General features: G+C 42.9%; 1 protein-coding gene across 1 annotated transcript in view; it reads right to left on the bottom strand.

Moving 5' to 3' along the window:
- Positions 1–5,402, bottom strand: part of ches1 (checkpoint suppressor 1) — a 55,531-nt gene extending 50,129 nt beyond the window's left edge. Inside the window, exon 1 of the mRNA XM_046372668.1 lies at positions 4,840–5,402. The gene's annotated coding sequence lies outside the window, so the exon portion shown is untranslated. The remainder of the gene's footprint in view (positions 1–4,839) is intronic.
- Positions 5,403–16,086: the final 10,684 nt, after the last annotated feature.

The following is a 16,086-nucleotide window of genomic DNA, read 5'->3' as shown; positions in this document are numbered from 1 at the left end:
CTATTTTTACACCCGCTGACGTCTTTCTATGCCCAATAGTGCGCGTGGCAGTGCTCATGCACGCAACTCTCTAAGTGTCAATGTGTATTTATGTGCCACCGTGTGAGGATGCAACCGGCAATAGCTCAGCACGACGAAGCAGAGAGAGGCTAATTGAGCAGAGGTGCCCAGCACTGTGGACAATGAGTCCATTTCAAATCAGCAGGAGGCCTATTGAGGACTATTATAACCTGGGGGATACAGAGGAGCATTACTCTTCTAAGCCACCTTGGCCACTTAGGCCAGCTGTGTTTCCACTTCCTAGTTATTTTAACACATGAAGCAGTATGTGACAGACACAATTCACCCGTCAAAAAAATGAATGAGTAAATACCAGACTCAGTCCATTGCTAATCTCAAAACAAAAACTAAACTAACATGAGAAAAAGACATGGCAGGCAAAAAAATAAATAAATAAAAAAAATACAGCATCAACAAAGATATAAAAAAAAGAAGTCCAAGACAATTCTCATGTGCAACATAGTCACGTAAACAGTTTTATAAAGAATTACAACGTGGATCCAAAATCCATACACATTAAAGTGATTTCGTGAGCATTTTCCTCACTTTATTCTAGGGTGAATCAAACGTCTCCTTCCATCACAACTAGGACAAGCAACAGAAAAGCAGTGGCATTAAGATACATTGTTTTTGTTGCAGTGCATAATCTTAAAATTTCCTCCCAGCTCTCTGTCAACATTTCGAAAGTCAACACAGTTCAGAGCTGAGTTTTAAACCACAGGGAGTGAGCCAGGAAGAAGCATGGGGATTTGAGGTCGTTGTTGGTTCCTTAAATACAGCTCATTAATAGTTAAATATTGGGAATTTTGGACCCACACTGCAACAGTTTTGCCTCAAAACTTTTGCGTTACCAAGCATGAGCAGTTGATAGAAATTTCATAGATGACTGGAAACATTTTTAGGGGGAGGCCTTTGCCTGCAGGCCTTGTGTGTAAGATGCATAACAAAAAAATTCCAACTAAGATGCACTGATGTGCATTGCTGCATATGTTACACATCTCTCTCAGGACAGACAAACTATTAAAAGACTGCTACGACCTGCAAAGTCAGATTCACACGGGGTAGCCAGGGTAGTAGTGATGCTAAGAGGCTAATCTGCTAGCTTGTTTACTGCAAAATCACCCTTAATAATGGATCACATGCCTGATTTGTTAAGCGATTCAAATGGGTCAGATGTTGTGCAGTCGACCATTCAGAGATTTGTAGGCAGGAATGCAAAACAGAGTCTGTCCTCTTTGCATGTAGTAGCATAACAAAGTCACGTGCTAACCTTGCTAATGTACATAAGGCTAATCTTCTAACTAATTGCCCTATGATAAACAACTTTAATGTACGTAGTTTGTACAGTAAGTTATTTTTTTTATTTTGCAGAAATACTTCTAAACATCACTCTTACAACAGCTGGTCGACATTCTGCCCGTAACATTAGATTATGTGACGTCTGATTAAGCTAACATTAGGCCCATCTAACATGAGTTGTTTAAAAAGGAACTGAATGACATGAATGACATACGCCGCCAATGTACTTAAATAAAATTAAGCTGTCCCCTCTTAATTATCTGATATTTCTCAAGCCAGTCATTCTGAACAGAGTTAATGGAAGATTTTTTGGTTACAACCATAATCCGGAAACTGGGAAGTAATTTATATCGAAGAGATCCTTAATGTGGTTTTCAAATTCTGATCAGTGATTAGTTATGTGTGCATGAATATTCATGAAGGGTATAATGTCATATATTGGAAAGAGTTTGGCTTGCTACATTCATTTAATTTTTTCCATAATTACTGTTTTAACGTGAACATTTTTGCACTGATTGCATCTGAATCACAGTGATATGGTACAGAGCTGTGTCAAAACAAAATAGGAATGAAAAAAATAAAACGGTTCATGCAGATTAACAAGCTTTTAAGTTTTACAAATTTTTCTTGACAGTGACCCTTCATAGGATGGACAATATATATCGTGTGATGACTGAAAAACATCTGTCGTTTATCTCAGTACACAAATTTCACGCTTTATGGCAATATTTTTCATTTTTTGGTGAAGGGCTTCAACCAGCCAGAACAAAACAAGTAGTTCATAGTTGAAGGAGGAGCTACTTCTGTCTCATAGATGTGATTTGAGAATGAAATTTTTGACACAGAACAGAAAAGTATACATTTTGCAAATTGTGCTGCATTCAGTTGTTTGATTTTACAGAAAATGTGCAAATTCGTGATTTATTATTAGGATATGAAATGACCTTTCAGCATATGAGATATTGGTTATTTTTAATAGCTCTAGTACCTAAGATAATTGTTTTGGATGCTGTCAAAAAAAAAAAAGTTTCTCTGTTGGGTTAAGTACTTTTGTGCAATCAAGTTTGTCAAGTTTTCATTGACCAACAAATGGTTGAATGGTTGCTGACTGGAGTGGCTCTAATTTTAGATTTTTCCTTCTTTTTTGGAGTGGGTGGGTGGGGGGGTGGCTTTAATTAGTTTCACTATATTTAGTAGATCCAGTGGGAATCAAACCCTTGACAACAGCAGTGGCAGTACTGCAATGTACTGCAGAAGTACCTCACTTTGTATTGTACCTCACTCACTGTATTACACTTCAACACCATGAACCTTTAGACAGTGGTTGGAGAAGATACAATGTCAACACTGTAAGTCCATCACGTCTGCAAAAAAAGTAAAAAGTCAGGATATTTTTTTCACCACTTTTGCTGATAAGGTTCACTTGTGCACTTGTGTAGTGTTTACCTTGTTTACCTTGGAACCAAATGTACCTCTGCAGTGCACATTTTTTCTGACTGTGCATTTTAGACAACACCATATGGCTCATGGGCCACAGCTGACCAGAGCATAGCAGTGGGCTATAATGTAGCTCCAGGCAAGAGTGATACAATCAGAAATATCAAAACAGCCATTTCTGAGCATTTACACTGAATAAATCAGCTTCTGGCATCCAAGGAAACTGTCTGATGCTTTTATTCAAAACACAGACTATTCAATTCATTCACACATGAATTATAGATCCATTATGGACTGTTTTAGCTGCGCTGAGGGAATCAGACCAACAACAGTTGTGCTGAGAGCACTAACCCACTGAGCCATCCATACCAATTATCTGTGTCTAGGGTGGAGTCTGACTTCAATATTCAATTTACACAATTCTATCTCACAACAGAGCGTCCAACTGAAAAAGTCCTGGTGTCAAAAGAACCACGACGGACAAAGACAGTGTGGGCCTTCTCTGAGAATCTCAACTGTCTCCAAAGTGAAAAAGAAGCGCGCTAACTGAACGCAGCGCCACAGGGGTGTCCATTGAGAGACGGGGAGAGGTGGAGGGGCGAGAACTCCATTGAGCGCAGCCATGGGGGGTCAATATGTGAATGAACGTTTGCCATGGAGGTGAATTATGAATGAGCACTCCCGGAGAGAGCATGTCAGCCCCAGTCTCCTTCACTCCATCTCCTCCACTTTCTTTCCATTTCTCCACCACCTCCTCCTCCTCCTCCTCCTCCTGTCCTAAAATCTCCATCATCCTCCCCTTCCTGTCTGTCTCTATATCATCTCTCGCTACTGGAATTAATCTTCTCATCTGCTTTATTCTCGGCCATCTGATCGCTTTTCCTCCCTCCAGACCCTCCTCCACCTCCTGCCTCCAGACCAGTGTGTGTGTGTGTGTGTGTGTGTGTGTGTGTGCGTGTGTGTGGAGGGGGGTAGACACACTCGCTGTCTGTCTGAAGAGATGACAGAACATTCTTTGCCTGCGCATACATATTTACACAGCCTCAGATGGGTATACACACACACACACACACAGTAGCAAAAGATAATACAAAAGCAAACAGTCCTGCACGTGCAAAGGCAGACGCATGCATTAAGTGAAACGCTCTCAGGCACTGACACACACTCACACACACACACACTTCTCCCAGCTGTTCTGCTGGCCACAGAGCTTGTGTGTGTGCGTGTATTCGTCTGTGTGTAATCCAATGTGCTGCTGCTCAGCCTGTGCCACACTCTCGCCTCTGTTGCTGTGCGTCTGATCAGATCTGCCTCCCTCAACCTGTTTGCCGTCCATGGAACACACACACATACACACACACACATACTCACACACTCTTACACACATATATCCACACACACGAGAAGCTGCTACTACTTGTTAAGCCCCATTCAGTGTCAGCTGAGCTTTCGGAAAAAATAGAGCAGACCAGAAAATACAAAATAAAAAAATAGACCTGTGTGTTACCTGCTGCAAGAGAAACACATGCATATGCACACATACACACACACACACACACACACACACTCCCACACACGCACAGTAAAGGAATGGGGGTTCAAATGGACTCCTAACAAAGAGTCTTATCTCTCCTTTTTTCTCTTCAGCTCAACTTAGTAGCCTACCTGAGAAGTGTGTGCGTGTGTGTGTGCGTGTTGCAACTGGATCACGCTGTTCCCCAAAAAGTATCCACTCCTTTTGATCCCTTCACTCCAGTTTATAGCGGTCAGCTCAGCTTGCTTACACACTTTGGCCCCCATTTTAGCTTGTGGAAAAACAACCCTAAAAACTCATACACACGCACATACTCAAATGTATATATAGGCTACAAACAGTCACACACACATATGCCCCCCCCTACACACACACACACACACACACCTCCACTCTTCCCTTTAAAGTGCAGAGCCATGCAGCACATGTCAACACCACGCGCGCACACACACACATACACACACCTCTGCCAGCCCCGCATAGAGCCATGAAAAGCCCAATAAAGTCACCTTAGGATCCTTCTGTGTTCCAGACGAGACCCCTCTTCAGAGTCTTCCTCTCCTCTGTCACACTTCTCTCTCACTCTCTCTCCTCCTCTCCTCCTTTCCTTTCCTTTCCTTCCTTCCGCGCGGTCCGTCCGTCCTTCCTCTCTCTTCTCTCTCTCTTTCCCTCTCTTCGTCTCGGTGCTCGGTCAGTTCCCAGCGTTTTTCCCGAGCCCCTCCATATCCGCCCCGCCAGTCGTTTCTACCACCGAGCGAGCGTACCTACACACACACGCGCGCACACACACACACAAGCCGCTGCGTTCCTATGGTCTCTCTCTCCCTCTCTCTCTCTCTGTTTATCACTCTCCGCGCTCGCGCTCTCTCTCCTCTGTCGGAGAAGAGCTCGGTGAGTGTGTGGACGTGTGTGTTTGTGTGTGTGGATGTGTCTGTGTGTGTGTGTGTGTGTGTGTGTGCGTGTTTCTGTGCTCTGCCTTGCCCCGCCAGCAGCAGAGGACTTCCCCCGGCGCCCGCCCTGGGTCCTAGCGTCGGTTGAGTCCATTGAAAGAATGCTATTGTGAACGGAAGGTAGAGCCAAAGATCGTCTATGATTTTGAGAAAATGATTCACGCATTTTTATTTATTTTTTTTTGCCGTTTTGACACTCCTGATACTGACGGTAGCCATGTCTAACCACATCTAGAATAAATAGAAATTATTATTAGCAAAATGGAGAAAGCAAAAGAATAAAAACAGGAGAAACGTATTTAGTGCAAAACTGATAGCAAAGTCTGATTTGGAGCATGTCATGCACATACACACTCCCACCACCATTATACAATTAAGCAAACTGAAAAAATAAACCCTCATAAAATAAAGTGCTAAAAATGAATTAGCTTTACATGTAATCATTGTGTTTCAGTGCAGGAAAATTAGACACTGGAAGTGCATACATTTCCAGTTAATAAAAAAAATTCTAACGTGCATCAAGGCTGAAATGTGCAGACCATACACACCTGCCTGCTACTGGTGATATAATCTTTAACTGAGAAACAGAGATAAACGTGAAGTGCTGCAGAGAGCTGCTGTTCAACCAATCTAAGGCTCATTTAGACCAGTTGACATCCAAAGGTAAAATGTAGGTTTGTCAGTAAGTTGTTTTGAGTCTATACTCGAGCTGTCGCTATGGCAACAGCAGGGCAGAAGCAGAGGCAGAGAGCCATGCAGGGGGTGTAGGAGCCATCATAGGTGAAGGATGAAGGGGACATGTCCTTTGCACATGATCACTTCTAAGCTCTGTCTGACATATTTATTCAACTCGTAAGTCATATTTTCACATTTTCCATCCTGAAGTTTGTTGAGCACAACCTCTTCCTTAATATTGTGAAAATCTATCTCAGGAACCCCACACACACATACATACACACAAACCCATAAGGGTTCCCCTGGTCCACTTTCAAATTATTTTATAAACTGCGTTTCTGGGTGAAGAACTGGGAAAGCCTGCAAGAGGGAGAGATGGTATAGACCATTTTATTTGTCCAAGTGAGTCATCCTCTTAAACTTAATCAATCTTTGGTGCAGCGACTTTCTTCCTCATCTCCCTAAACCTCCCTCCGCTCTCTCCCTCCCGTCCTTCCTCAGAGCGTCATCAGGTTGCCATAGCAACGGCCCGCCTATGGGAGACAGAGATCAGATCATTATGGACCATGGGATCCTGAAACTGAAGGACATGATTTTTTTTTTTTCCTGTGAACACAGGAAGTGGGAACCCTTAACAGGAAAGCTTGGACATGTTCTTAGTTAAGCACCAAGTGCAGCACTGCATGGCTTTACAGAAGGAAGCGTTACTGAGTGCTGTCTGGGGTAAAAAGGAGCTCAGATGATCCATTTAAACCCTTCAAAACATAATTAATGCATGTCGACTATCCCAGCATGTTAAGAATAAACCAAATCTTATTTGATATGCAAAATGGACTGTTTGAGATGTAAACATTTTGCCTCAAGAAACAGTTAACCAGAACTTGTGTGCACACTTGTGAATTAATGGATCCGACAGACGTGGGAGTGAACGGCCTACTGAAAGCCCACAGTAAGGAAATCCAAGTGTTCTCTCATTTTATTTACGGCAGGGGAAATGGAAGCAGGAAAAGTGCATTGCAGCATGTGAGATGGAAGCACAAAACACACCAAGGAAACGGTTTTGTTGTTTGATAAAGATCAAAGAGAATTGTTGGGAGGAAGAAGTATGTTTACAAGTCCTCAAATCCAGACTGCTTCTCCCTGCCCCTGTTATTAGTGTGAGGCGTGTGTGTGTGTGTGTGTGTGTGTGTGTGTGCTTATGTGTGTGTTTGCACTGAGGGCCCATACGGCTGCATTAAGCTGAAGTGACAGTAGGGATCTTTAAGATGTCTTTCGAAGTTTGCCATTGTGAGAGATATTATCTGTGAGCCCCAAAAACAGCAGAGGAGCGCAAGGAAGAGGAAGAAAAAGATTGGGGGTGGGGAGGAGGAAAGAAAAATGAGAAACAACAGAAAGATGGTGAAAGAGGAAGGCAGAGAAGCAGTTAAGCCCAGACATCTGGGACAACTTTTAGGGTCAACAAGTGGCAACCAAAACTGGCTGTTTATCTGCACAATAAAATCACGTTCAAATGTGATTTGAAAAGGAATGGCGCCTCTTTGAGTAATGTGATATGCTAAAGTGTGAAGGTAGTGTCAAGTTATTCAGTGTTAGTTATTAAGTGTTACTGATGGCCAGTATAGTGAATGTAAACACGGATACTCTACGTAATCCGGTGTGTTTGATGGAAGCTTTTGCAGATGAAGATGAAACCCCACAGTAAATGTTCATTACCAGTGACTCTTCAGCCTTTTCTGTGTATTTGCTTTCAGTGTGAATGAGTCTGACACTAGTCCACAGACTGACTACGGGTTATCACCTGAGTCAAACAGATTGCTGCTGTCATCCAGTGCCACATGACCAAATGTGAACCGGTTTGGACCTCGAGTGGCTGCACATGTTGCAGATCTGGCTTGGTTTAAAGGGTGCAGAGCTGTGTACATTTCAGCAGGGATCCTTGCAATAAAAATAACAGTTGATTAAAATGACAAAAATTTTGTGTTCCAGTTACATCACCAGCATCCAGCTGAACATTACACACCCAAAACCTATAACGTGCAGTGGTCATTCTGGTGAGATTAAGAGCTAGCGATTAAGATTAGATTTAGGCGAATGGTAACGAGGGTGAAATGGACTAAAATGCTGCAGCTAACATTGGGGTGCCCATGTACAATTTGGACTTACTGTAAAGTCACAGACACACACACACACACACACCGTCCAGCTGAGAGAGAGTGAACGGCCTGGGAGACGTCCATCCATTCATGATCCTTCATTCTTTAAATGGGGCAGCCTTCTCGGCCTGTCTGCCCAGAGGCCTCAGCCGGGCACAGGGGTGGGTCAGCAATCATGTGTGTGACAGCAAACAGGCAGGCGTATTGGCTGTCAATCAAACAGCCTCTGTATTCCCTCTGTCCGTTCTGTCTCTCCATGTGTGTTTCTCCGCTTTTCACTGTCTCTTTTTTCTCACCTCGTCTCTCCCTCAAGTCTGACAAGCAAAAGATTTTCACTTATTTCAGAGAGGGAAAATAAGTGAGAGGGAGGCGGAAGATTCTCCCAGTCTCCTTTTACCCCCCCCCACACACACACACCCCACACCCACACACACACACATATATGCTCTTTGTCTCACATGTCTGAAAGACAGCTAGCAGTGGTTTGTCATTGTAACAGTTTAGTGGACTGTGTTTCCAAATCATCCCTTACACTTTTTCTGCAGACAGGCAGACACATAACATTCCTCAGAAGACCGACTGAGAGGAGGGAGGGAGGGAGGGAGAGAGAGGAAGTTGTAGACTCTCTCTCCCTCACCAAATGCAGCTGAGTGCTCCACACGGATCGATAGTAATCCTCGGTGGGAGCCGTTTATTTTGGAATGTGTGTGAGGCCCAGTGGGTGACAGAATCCACATTCACACTCACACATGTGTGCAACATTATAAATCTCGCTGCAGCTGGAGTCGGTGCTGCGCTCGCACACATGAGAACAACACGGCACGCACCGGTGCAGACAAACTGACACACAAACTCACGCACACTGACAAGTACACACTCAACAAGCTCAGGGCCTGACAAGCAAAGCCTCCTGTTGGGCTGGGCTCTCGTCTCTCCTCCACTAAGCAGAACTCACAGGGCTCCAGGCTGGAGGAGGGGACCCAGTGTGTCTCAACACTGTCCCCTGCCAAGGTCTCTGTTTCTGGGGATGGCAGCTCTCAGCAGCTGACTAGGCTGGAGCTCTGTGTATGCTGACTCTTGCCAGGAATTTATAATTCTAGACAGAGGAACTTTTTTTCCTCTTCACCAATAAAAACAGAGATTCTTTTTATTTTTTTCATTGTACCACAACAGTTCAAATTTGTAATAAAAAATTCTGTCATAACAGCAAAATGTCATAGCTTCAATCAAAATAGGAACAACCAGTGGACTCATTGTGGGGGTGAAGTACATGTTTTTAAACATAAAGTTCCATTGTTGAGGGTAGCTGAGCTGTAAGATGCTGTGGTAGCATGTTATCCGTGTTAGCTGCATTACTTTTTATTCATAGGTTAATTCTTACAAAATTTCACAAAAATGTCTAATAAAATAATGAAATGGATACGCACTGCAACTTGACTAGTGTTTGGAGGCGTACAAATGAAAGGGGTTAATTCTAATTTGACCATGTTGCTCCACTGGCACTTTTACAAATTAACACCCGTTTCTTGCACATAATGTAAGAAATCACTGCAAATAGGCTTTAAAACTTTTCAGAGAGGATGTTGCCCTCCAAAACCTCTGGTGGGTTTGTTTGGCAGCGTGCTGTGAGGGCTTGTCTGAGCTTGCTGTTGGACTTTTTTGGGGATCAGTTTGAGTCTCCGGGCAGAATCGTTCCCCTCAGAGGCAGCCAACCAGGCCCACACACCACGCCACACACACACACACACACACCTGTGCTTCGCCTGAGAGCATTGCATTATCTGAGGCAATCTAGCAGCACTTCCAATCACACTGCCATTTCTGTGGTGCAAAATATAAAAAAAAAAGAGAGCAGTAAAAATGACCAGAAGCAGGGGAAGGAGCATAAAGTTGAAAAACGGTCATTTTCAACATAAAATTGCATAGTATGAAATGACACGCTGCAGCAAACACTGATGAGGAAATTGATCTTTGCTAACATGAATCCATTTAATTAATGCTTTTACAATGAATGAGCGATTCAGGATTTAAACTGAGGTCTGTTTTGGGCGTTATTTTAAGCTAATTCAATGCCACACAGTCACAAAATACCTTTGTCTCATTACGTGAGCGGTGCAATATCTTCTAGCCGATATGAAATTTTAAGGGTCAAGTTTAAGTCCCTCTAACTCCAGTCAGGTATTGGACCTTTCTATTATCAGATGATATATCTAACCACTGAGTGACCCTAGTGCCCTTAAAAAGTTCAATAAGGATAGAATAATGGTGCAGTTGGGGCACATGCTGCTCAACAGGCACATGGGACCTGACCACTCAGCTATGTCTGGGCTTTGCAGCAGTCAGCAGTATAGGCATATTCTCAGCAATACAGCCAGCTCAGTAGTGTACCTTCTTCAGTGTGGTATAATCACCTCTTGTGACAACATCGCCGGCTCCTCAGGAGTCTATCTACCTCCTCAAATACCCTCACACCATAAGATAAAGACATTAGAGACTATGGGATTTGGAGCGAGTTAAGAATTGGGTCTACAGTCTGTGATACAGACCTGGAACACATGGGAAGTTTGGGATCTCTCTAACAGATACCATCAAATGAGCACAGCAGAGCGGCGGGGCAGACTGGAGCAAAGCTCAGCGTGAAGCTGAGCCGGTTAGGAGGGTTTCTGTTGTTCACAGCTGAGCGATGCAAAGACGGAAAAACGCTTTAAAACAAAAAAGACAACAGTGAGGGAATCGCCTGCGAGACTCCACGAGGGACTGGTGAGAGACATAATGCGTGTTCGCTGGGAATTATTTTTACAACAATACACACGATCGGATTAGAACAGCACTGAAATGAAAGGTCAGTAAGAAAACGCTTCGTGCCATATGGCGAATCTAGTTTCTTCCTCTCCACTGTTGTGTCGCCCCTCACACTCTGCCATCCATCTCTTCCCTCTCTCTCTCTCCCTCTCTCCTCCCTCACTCGGTGTCCCTGGGTGGGATGAGTCATCGAAGAGAGAGAGAGAGAGAGAGAGAGAGAGAGAGGAGAAGAAAGGAGAGGAGGTGTATCCATATATACTGTATGTGTGTGTGTGAGTGTGTGTGTGTGCGCGCGCACGTATGTGTTGTGTCATTCCTCCTGAGGTGCTGTGCCCTTCACACTCCTTCTCAGCTTCATGTCAACCTCCCTGCTGGAGTGCAGACATACGCAGCAAAGGTGCGCACACACACGCACACACACACACACACACACACACACACATGCACGCACCTTGATAACTCTATATGCCATGATATACATTTCCATTTTTTGTCAAAAAGAAAAATGTATATACAGGTGATTTTATTGGTTAAACCTTACCATTGTGTAAATACTCCTCACATGACTGGATGAAACCACCTACACTGTGACCACCTCCATTTGTTCCTTGTAAACAATGAAGTCACCCACAAGGGTTTTGCAGTTGCTATCCCTAACAAACAGACATGATGCAACATAAGTACATCTTTTAACAACTCTCCCCCCAATCATTTTCACGTTAAAAAAATCTTAAAAGTGGAGATCATTTCATATTGTCTGTTATTTAAAGGTACAATAACACTTATTTCAAAGTCTCTACTACGTAGAGTTCCTACTTGAATTTAAAGGCTCCCTGTTGAGTGTTTTTGTAAATAAACAAAAGTATATTTAAATACTGCGATCGTGACTAAAATGCTTCATTTGCGTCCACTAGGCCTATTAAGTGTCTTTAATCGATTTCCATTCTCATTAACATATGCAAACGTATTTTAAACATTTCAAATCTTCAATACTTTCTGCTGATGTGATATCTTTATAAGAGCACTTGGGAGTCCCCTCATTGAAAATTTTGAAATTCTACAAATTCTTTGTGAAAATAAAAAATAAAAACAGCTCACCTTTGAATAATGTGAGATTTCAGGAAGTAATAGAAGCAACCTCTCATAATACCAGTTATGATACCGCATAGCGGGTATTAAAACCTAAAATACACATCCGTCTTCTTAAGAGGACCAATACGTCTTTGTCACTTCACCACCTGTATGGTTGTCCACTTCTGACAAACCGGCTGAGATGAAATTTATCTGTCCTGTCACCGTGGCCAGTGATGGATTAGTATCCATGTTTTCAAAATGACAAAGGTGCATGATATGGTGATAATTTAGCTATAGAAACACTTCCTGCGTGTGTGTTGGCTGTAAGCGTGGGAGTATGTATTAGCTTTAAAGAATAAAAATGACCACATAAGTCGCACTTGAAATCCGACAAAGACATAGAATGACTTGATTTGTGAGAGGAGTTGGAAACATCACAAGGCAACTCACAATTGAAACAAAGGAGCTACCCAGAGAGGTATTTGAAAAAAACAAAACAAAACGAAAACATCGAACGTGTTTGTCACAAAAAAAAACAAGACAAGCAGAAAAGTAAATCTATATTATATCTATATATCCATACACGTATACTAAATCTACAGAAAGAAATGGTTTCTGCGACAATTTGTGTGTGAGGCCTTTTAAATGGACTGAAAATGTTAGTTACAACAGCTGAGACATGTTGTGGGAAATAATACTTTGTTTACATTGTTATATTACTAAAAATTATGACCTCGTAATTGCATTCAACACTTGAATTGATGATCCAATGACAGCTGCAAATATTAATATATGTATTAAACAACAACTGCTATCACATGATATCCTATTAATGTGTGAGTATTTCTTTAATATTGTTTGTACACATTAATAGCAACATTTTTGTCACATTTTGATAAACTGTCACTTTTCCTGCTAGCATACAGTGCTAGCACAGTGTCGTGGTCAGCTACTGACTATTGCACATGACCAAACATCACAAATGTAACATTCATCATCAGCCCTCATTTCATTCGAAGCCTGTTTGTGTCAACGTTTCCTGTGCAGCTGTGGCTGTTGGAGGCAAAGCGGTCCAAAAACTCAATGATAAGTAGTCTGATCTGACTGGACCGCCACAGAGCAGACAAACAGACAGTCAGACAGACATATGGACAGACAGAGAAAGAGATGGACACTTCAGCTCTCTCTCTCTCTCTCTCTCTCTCTCTCTCTTTCTAAGACACTCAATTGGCTGTAAGATAGCGTATCTGGCTTTCATTTGCAGTGACAGGTCGACCTCTGTGCACTCTTGCCAAATGTGCAGCGCAGTTGCAGCTCAGTCCAGTCCAAATCCGGGCTCATACCAAAAATAAATAAATAAATAAATAAAAACAATCATCATGACACACTTGGGCATACACATCATGGACGGCTGCAGACACCGGCTGATATTCACACAAGTGAGCTTTTAAATCCTTCCCGTGCATACACACACACATACACACACACACACACGTGCACACATGGATAAACATGCAACACACACGCAAACACACATTAAGCAACCAAGCAGCGTGCAGCCCTCGAGAGTGCTGTACTGTCATTTCCATAAATACTCTTAAAAGGTGCAGCCAAAACCATGGAAGGGTGCGATTGCCTCTCGGCTAGAAGCGCACAAAAAAGCTCTTTTCTCTTTCAAGAGACTGTAGGAGAGGATGACCCACTTAATCGAACAATTTGGAGCGCCTGTGTATATATGTGTGTGTGTGTGTGTGTGTGCGTGTGTGTTTGTGTGTGAAAAGGCCTGCCAGTGCCCGGAGACAAACAATAAACAAAACCAATGAGCTTATGGTATTGCAGAGACATGGCGTGATGGCTGTCTTGCAAGAGTTACATGGGTGTTTTATGTGTGTGTGTGTGTGTGTGGAGGAAAACTGGATATACAGCCTGCATTAATGAGTCACAACTTTTATATTTCCAGCTACTGTACAGGCATGTTTCATGGTGGGAACATGTACGTGTATGTGTGTGTTTGTGTGTGTGTGTGCGTATGTGTGTCATTCCCAGAGATGCAGCAGTAATGACGCCTTCCATCTGCCATTTGGAGTTGGGTAAAGCGGAGTGTTGCTGGGGTGGGGGTTGAGAGCGCGTGTGTTGTGTGTGTTTGTGTGTGTGGTTTAGCCTGTAATTGCTCCTGATGTCATAAGAGTTAGATTAATCATCCATTTCCTTTGCTTGCTCATGAAAACCTTTCTTTCAGTGACAAGGCACCACACTAAGGACATCACTCGATTCTCTCTTTTATTTGTTGTTCTTTTCTCTGTCGCCGCTGCCCCTCTCTCTTTCTAGCCACTGAAATCCACTTTCATCTCCTTTTTATATAGCCAGGAAACATCAGGCGGCATAAATCTAACATGTGATTGCTGTAATGACCAGGAGCCGCAGCATCGGCAACAGGAACCCGACGGGCTTCCTGTGTTGTGTCGCGTGCCGTATCGCTGCCATATAGCTGCACACACAGTGTACAGTAATGCAACTGAGCCAGCTTCAACATGGCTGGCCAGTTTGACATGCCAGTCATGCGCAGGCTCACGTAGGGGCAAATCTCACAGCTTAGATAGCGCTGTACACACACCCAGAGACACAGGCTGAATAGAACACTAATGGGATTCAATTTTCTTGGTTCCCCGGAGCCCTGATACGGGCCGTACAGCCCAACACAAATATCACTCACAGAGCACACGACACAGAGAGCCATTCACAAGAGAGAGGACAATGGATGCAGCTACGTTAAACAGCTCGTCTTCCTACACTCTCCACGAGCTCCAGGCACCAGCACTGTCCCAGAGAAAGACTGTACCACTGTAACTCAGAAAAGAAGGAATTTGTAAACTTAATTTGATTGTTTAATTGAGTGCCTTCAGATGCATCACAGAACCCACTGTAGTAGATCCCAATCTTCTATTAGTGCTGAGTCTGAAAGGTGCTTCAGCAAGTATGTTACACCATTGGCATTTACAATACAGCATCCACTATGTGTCTGTCCATTTGGTCTACTGTTACTCATAAGCCTGTTCCTTAAAAGTTACACAGACAATTTATCCAACAAGGATGGGTTACCAACAAAGAGGACAACAAGGCGTCTGCGTGCCAACTAGTTTCAAACGTCAGGGGCTTTAAGTTGACTCCTGCAATCTTGCCTTATATTAAGACCATGTCCTATAGATGGTCCAGTCAAAATCTGGTTCTGATACCAATGATTTTCCAGTTGATGTCACGTTTGAAGCTTAATTTTTGCCTTAAGGCCCATCAAGCGCATTCATTCAGCCTTGTCTTCAAGCCACTGTCTGCATCAGTGTCCACTGTGGAGTACGTTATGATGAGCATAACAGTGCAAATTTTCATTGTGAATTAGTAAAAATCGACAAAACTTTCAATGAGAGCTTGCCAGAATGGCTGAACCTATGAATATGATCATATTTTTTATTATCACAAGTTTAATTGCTGGACAAGATGTCTCCTTGGACCAGATTTGGCTTTTGTGAAGTCACAAATTGTACTCGTAGGCCCCCTCTTAAAATGTGATTGTCAGCGAGCATAGAATGAATGAATTTCAGAATGAATGGGAAAGCAGCCATATCGTGCCAGCCTCTGCCTGTCAACCTTGACCAAAGGTGTGTCTTTTCACAAACATTTTAGTCACCATCACTTGAAGTATTTTTGAACTCCGGTCTCTGACGTCAAAGTCCTGTGCTTTCTACATCTAATCTGCCCTCGTCATCATGACACTTCTTGAATTGGGAAACAGCGTTGTCAGTGAACATATTTCAGGCAACAATTATGTTTTGTACAAAGTGTCTTCAGTAGAGAAATCAAGGTTAAGAAACAGGTGACAAGCGTTTTATTTAGCATCTTCATAGAGGTAGTTCTGGAAAAGTGAAGAATATGCCTGTCAAAGCTATTTTTCCACTTTGCACTTGCGTAGTTTCATGCAATAGCTGTTATATAAGCTTACAAACTCAATTCTAGCTGAAAGTGACACTTTAAGGAGACAGTTTTGTACATTTAGTTTCAAGCTGTGGAAGCAAACTGTCCATGTTTATGATAAACACTGAAGTTTACT

The sequence above is a fragment of the Scatophagus argus genome, chromosome 19 (assembly GCF_020382885.2).
Source record: "Scatophagus argus isolate fScaArg1 chromosome 19, fScaArg1.pri, whole genome shotgun sequence".
Taxonomy (NCBI): domain Eukaryota; kingdom Metazoa; phylum Chordata; class Actinopteri; family Scatophagidae; genus Scatophagus; species Scatophagus argus.
The sequence above is the reverse complement of the archived record's forward strand: the minus strand, read 5'-3'. Positions and strand labels throughout refer to the sequence as shown.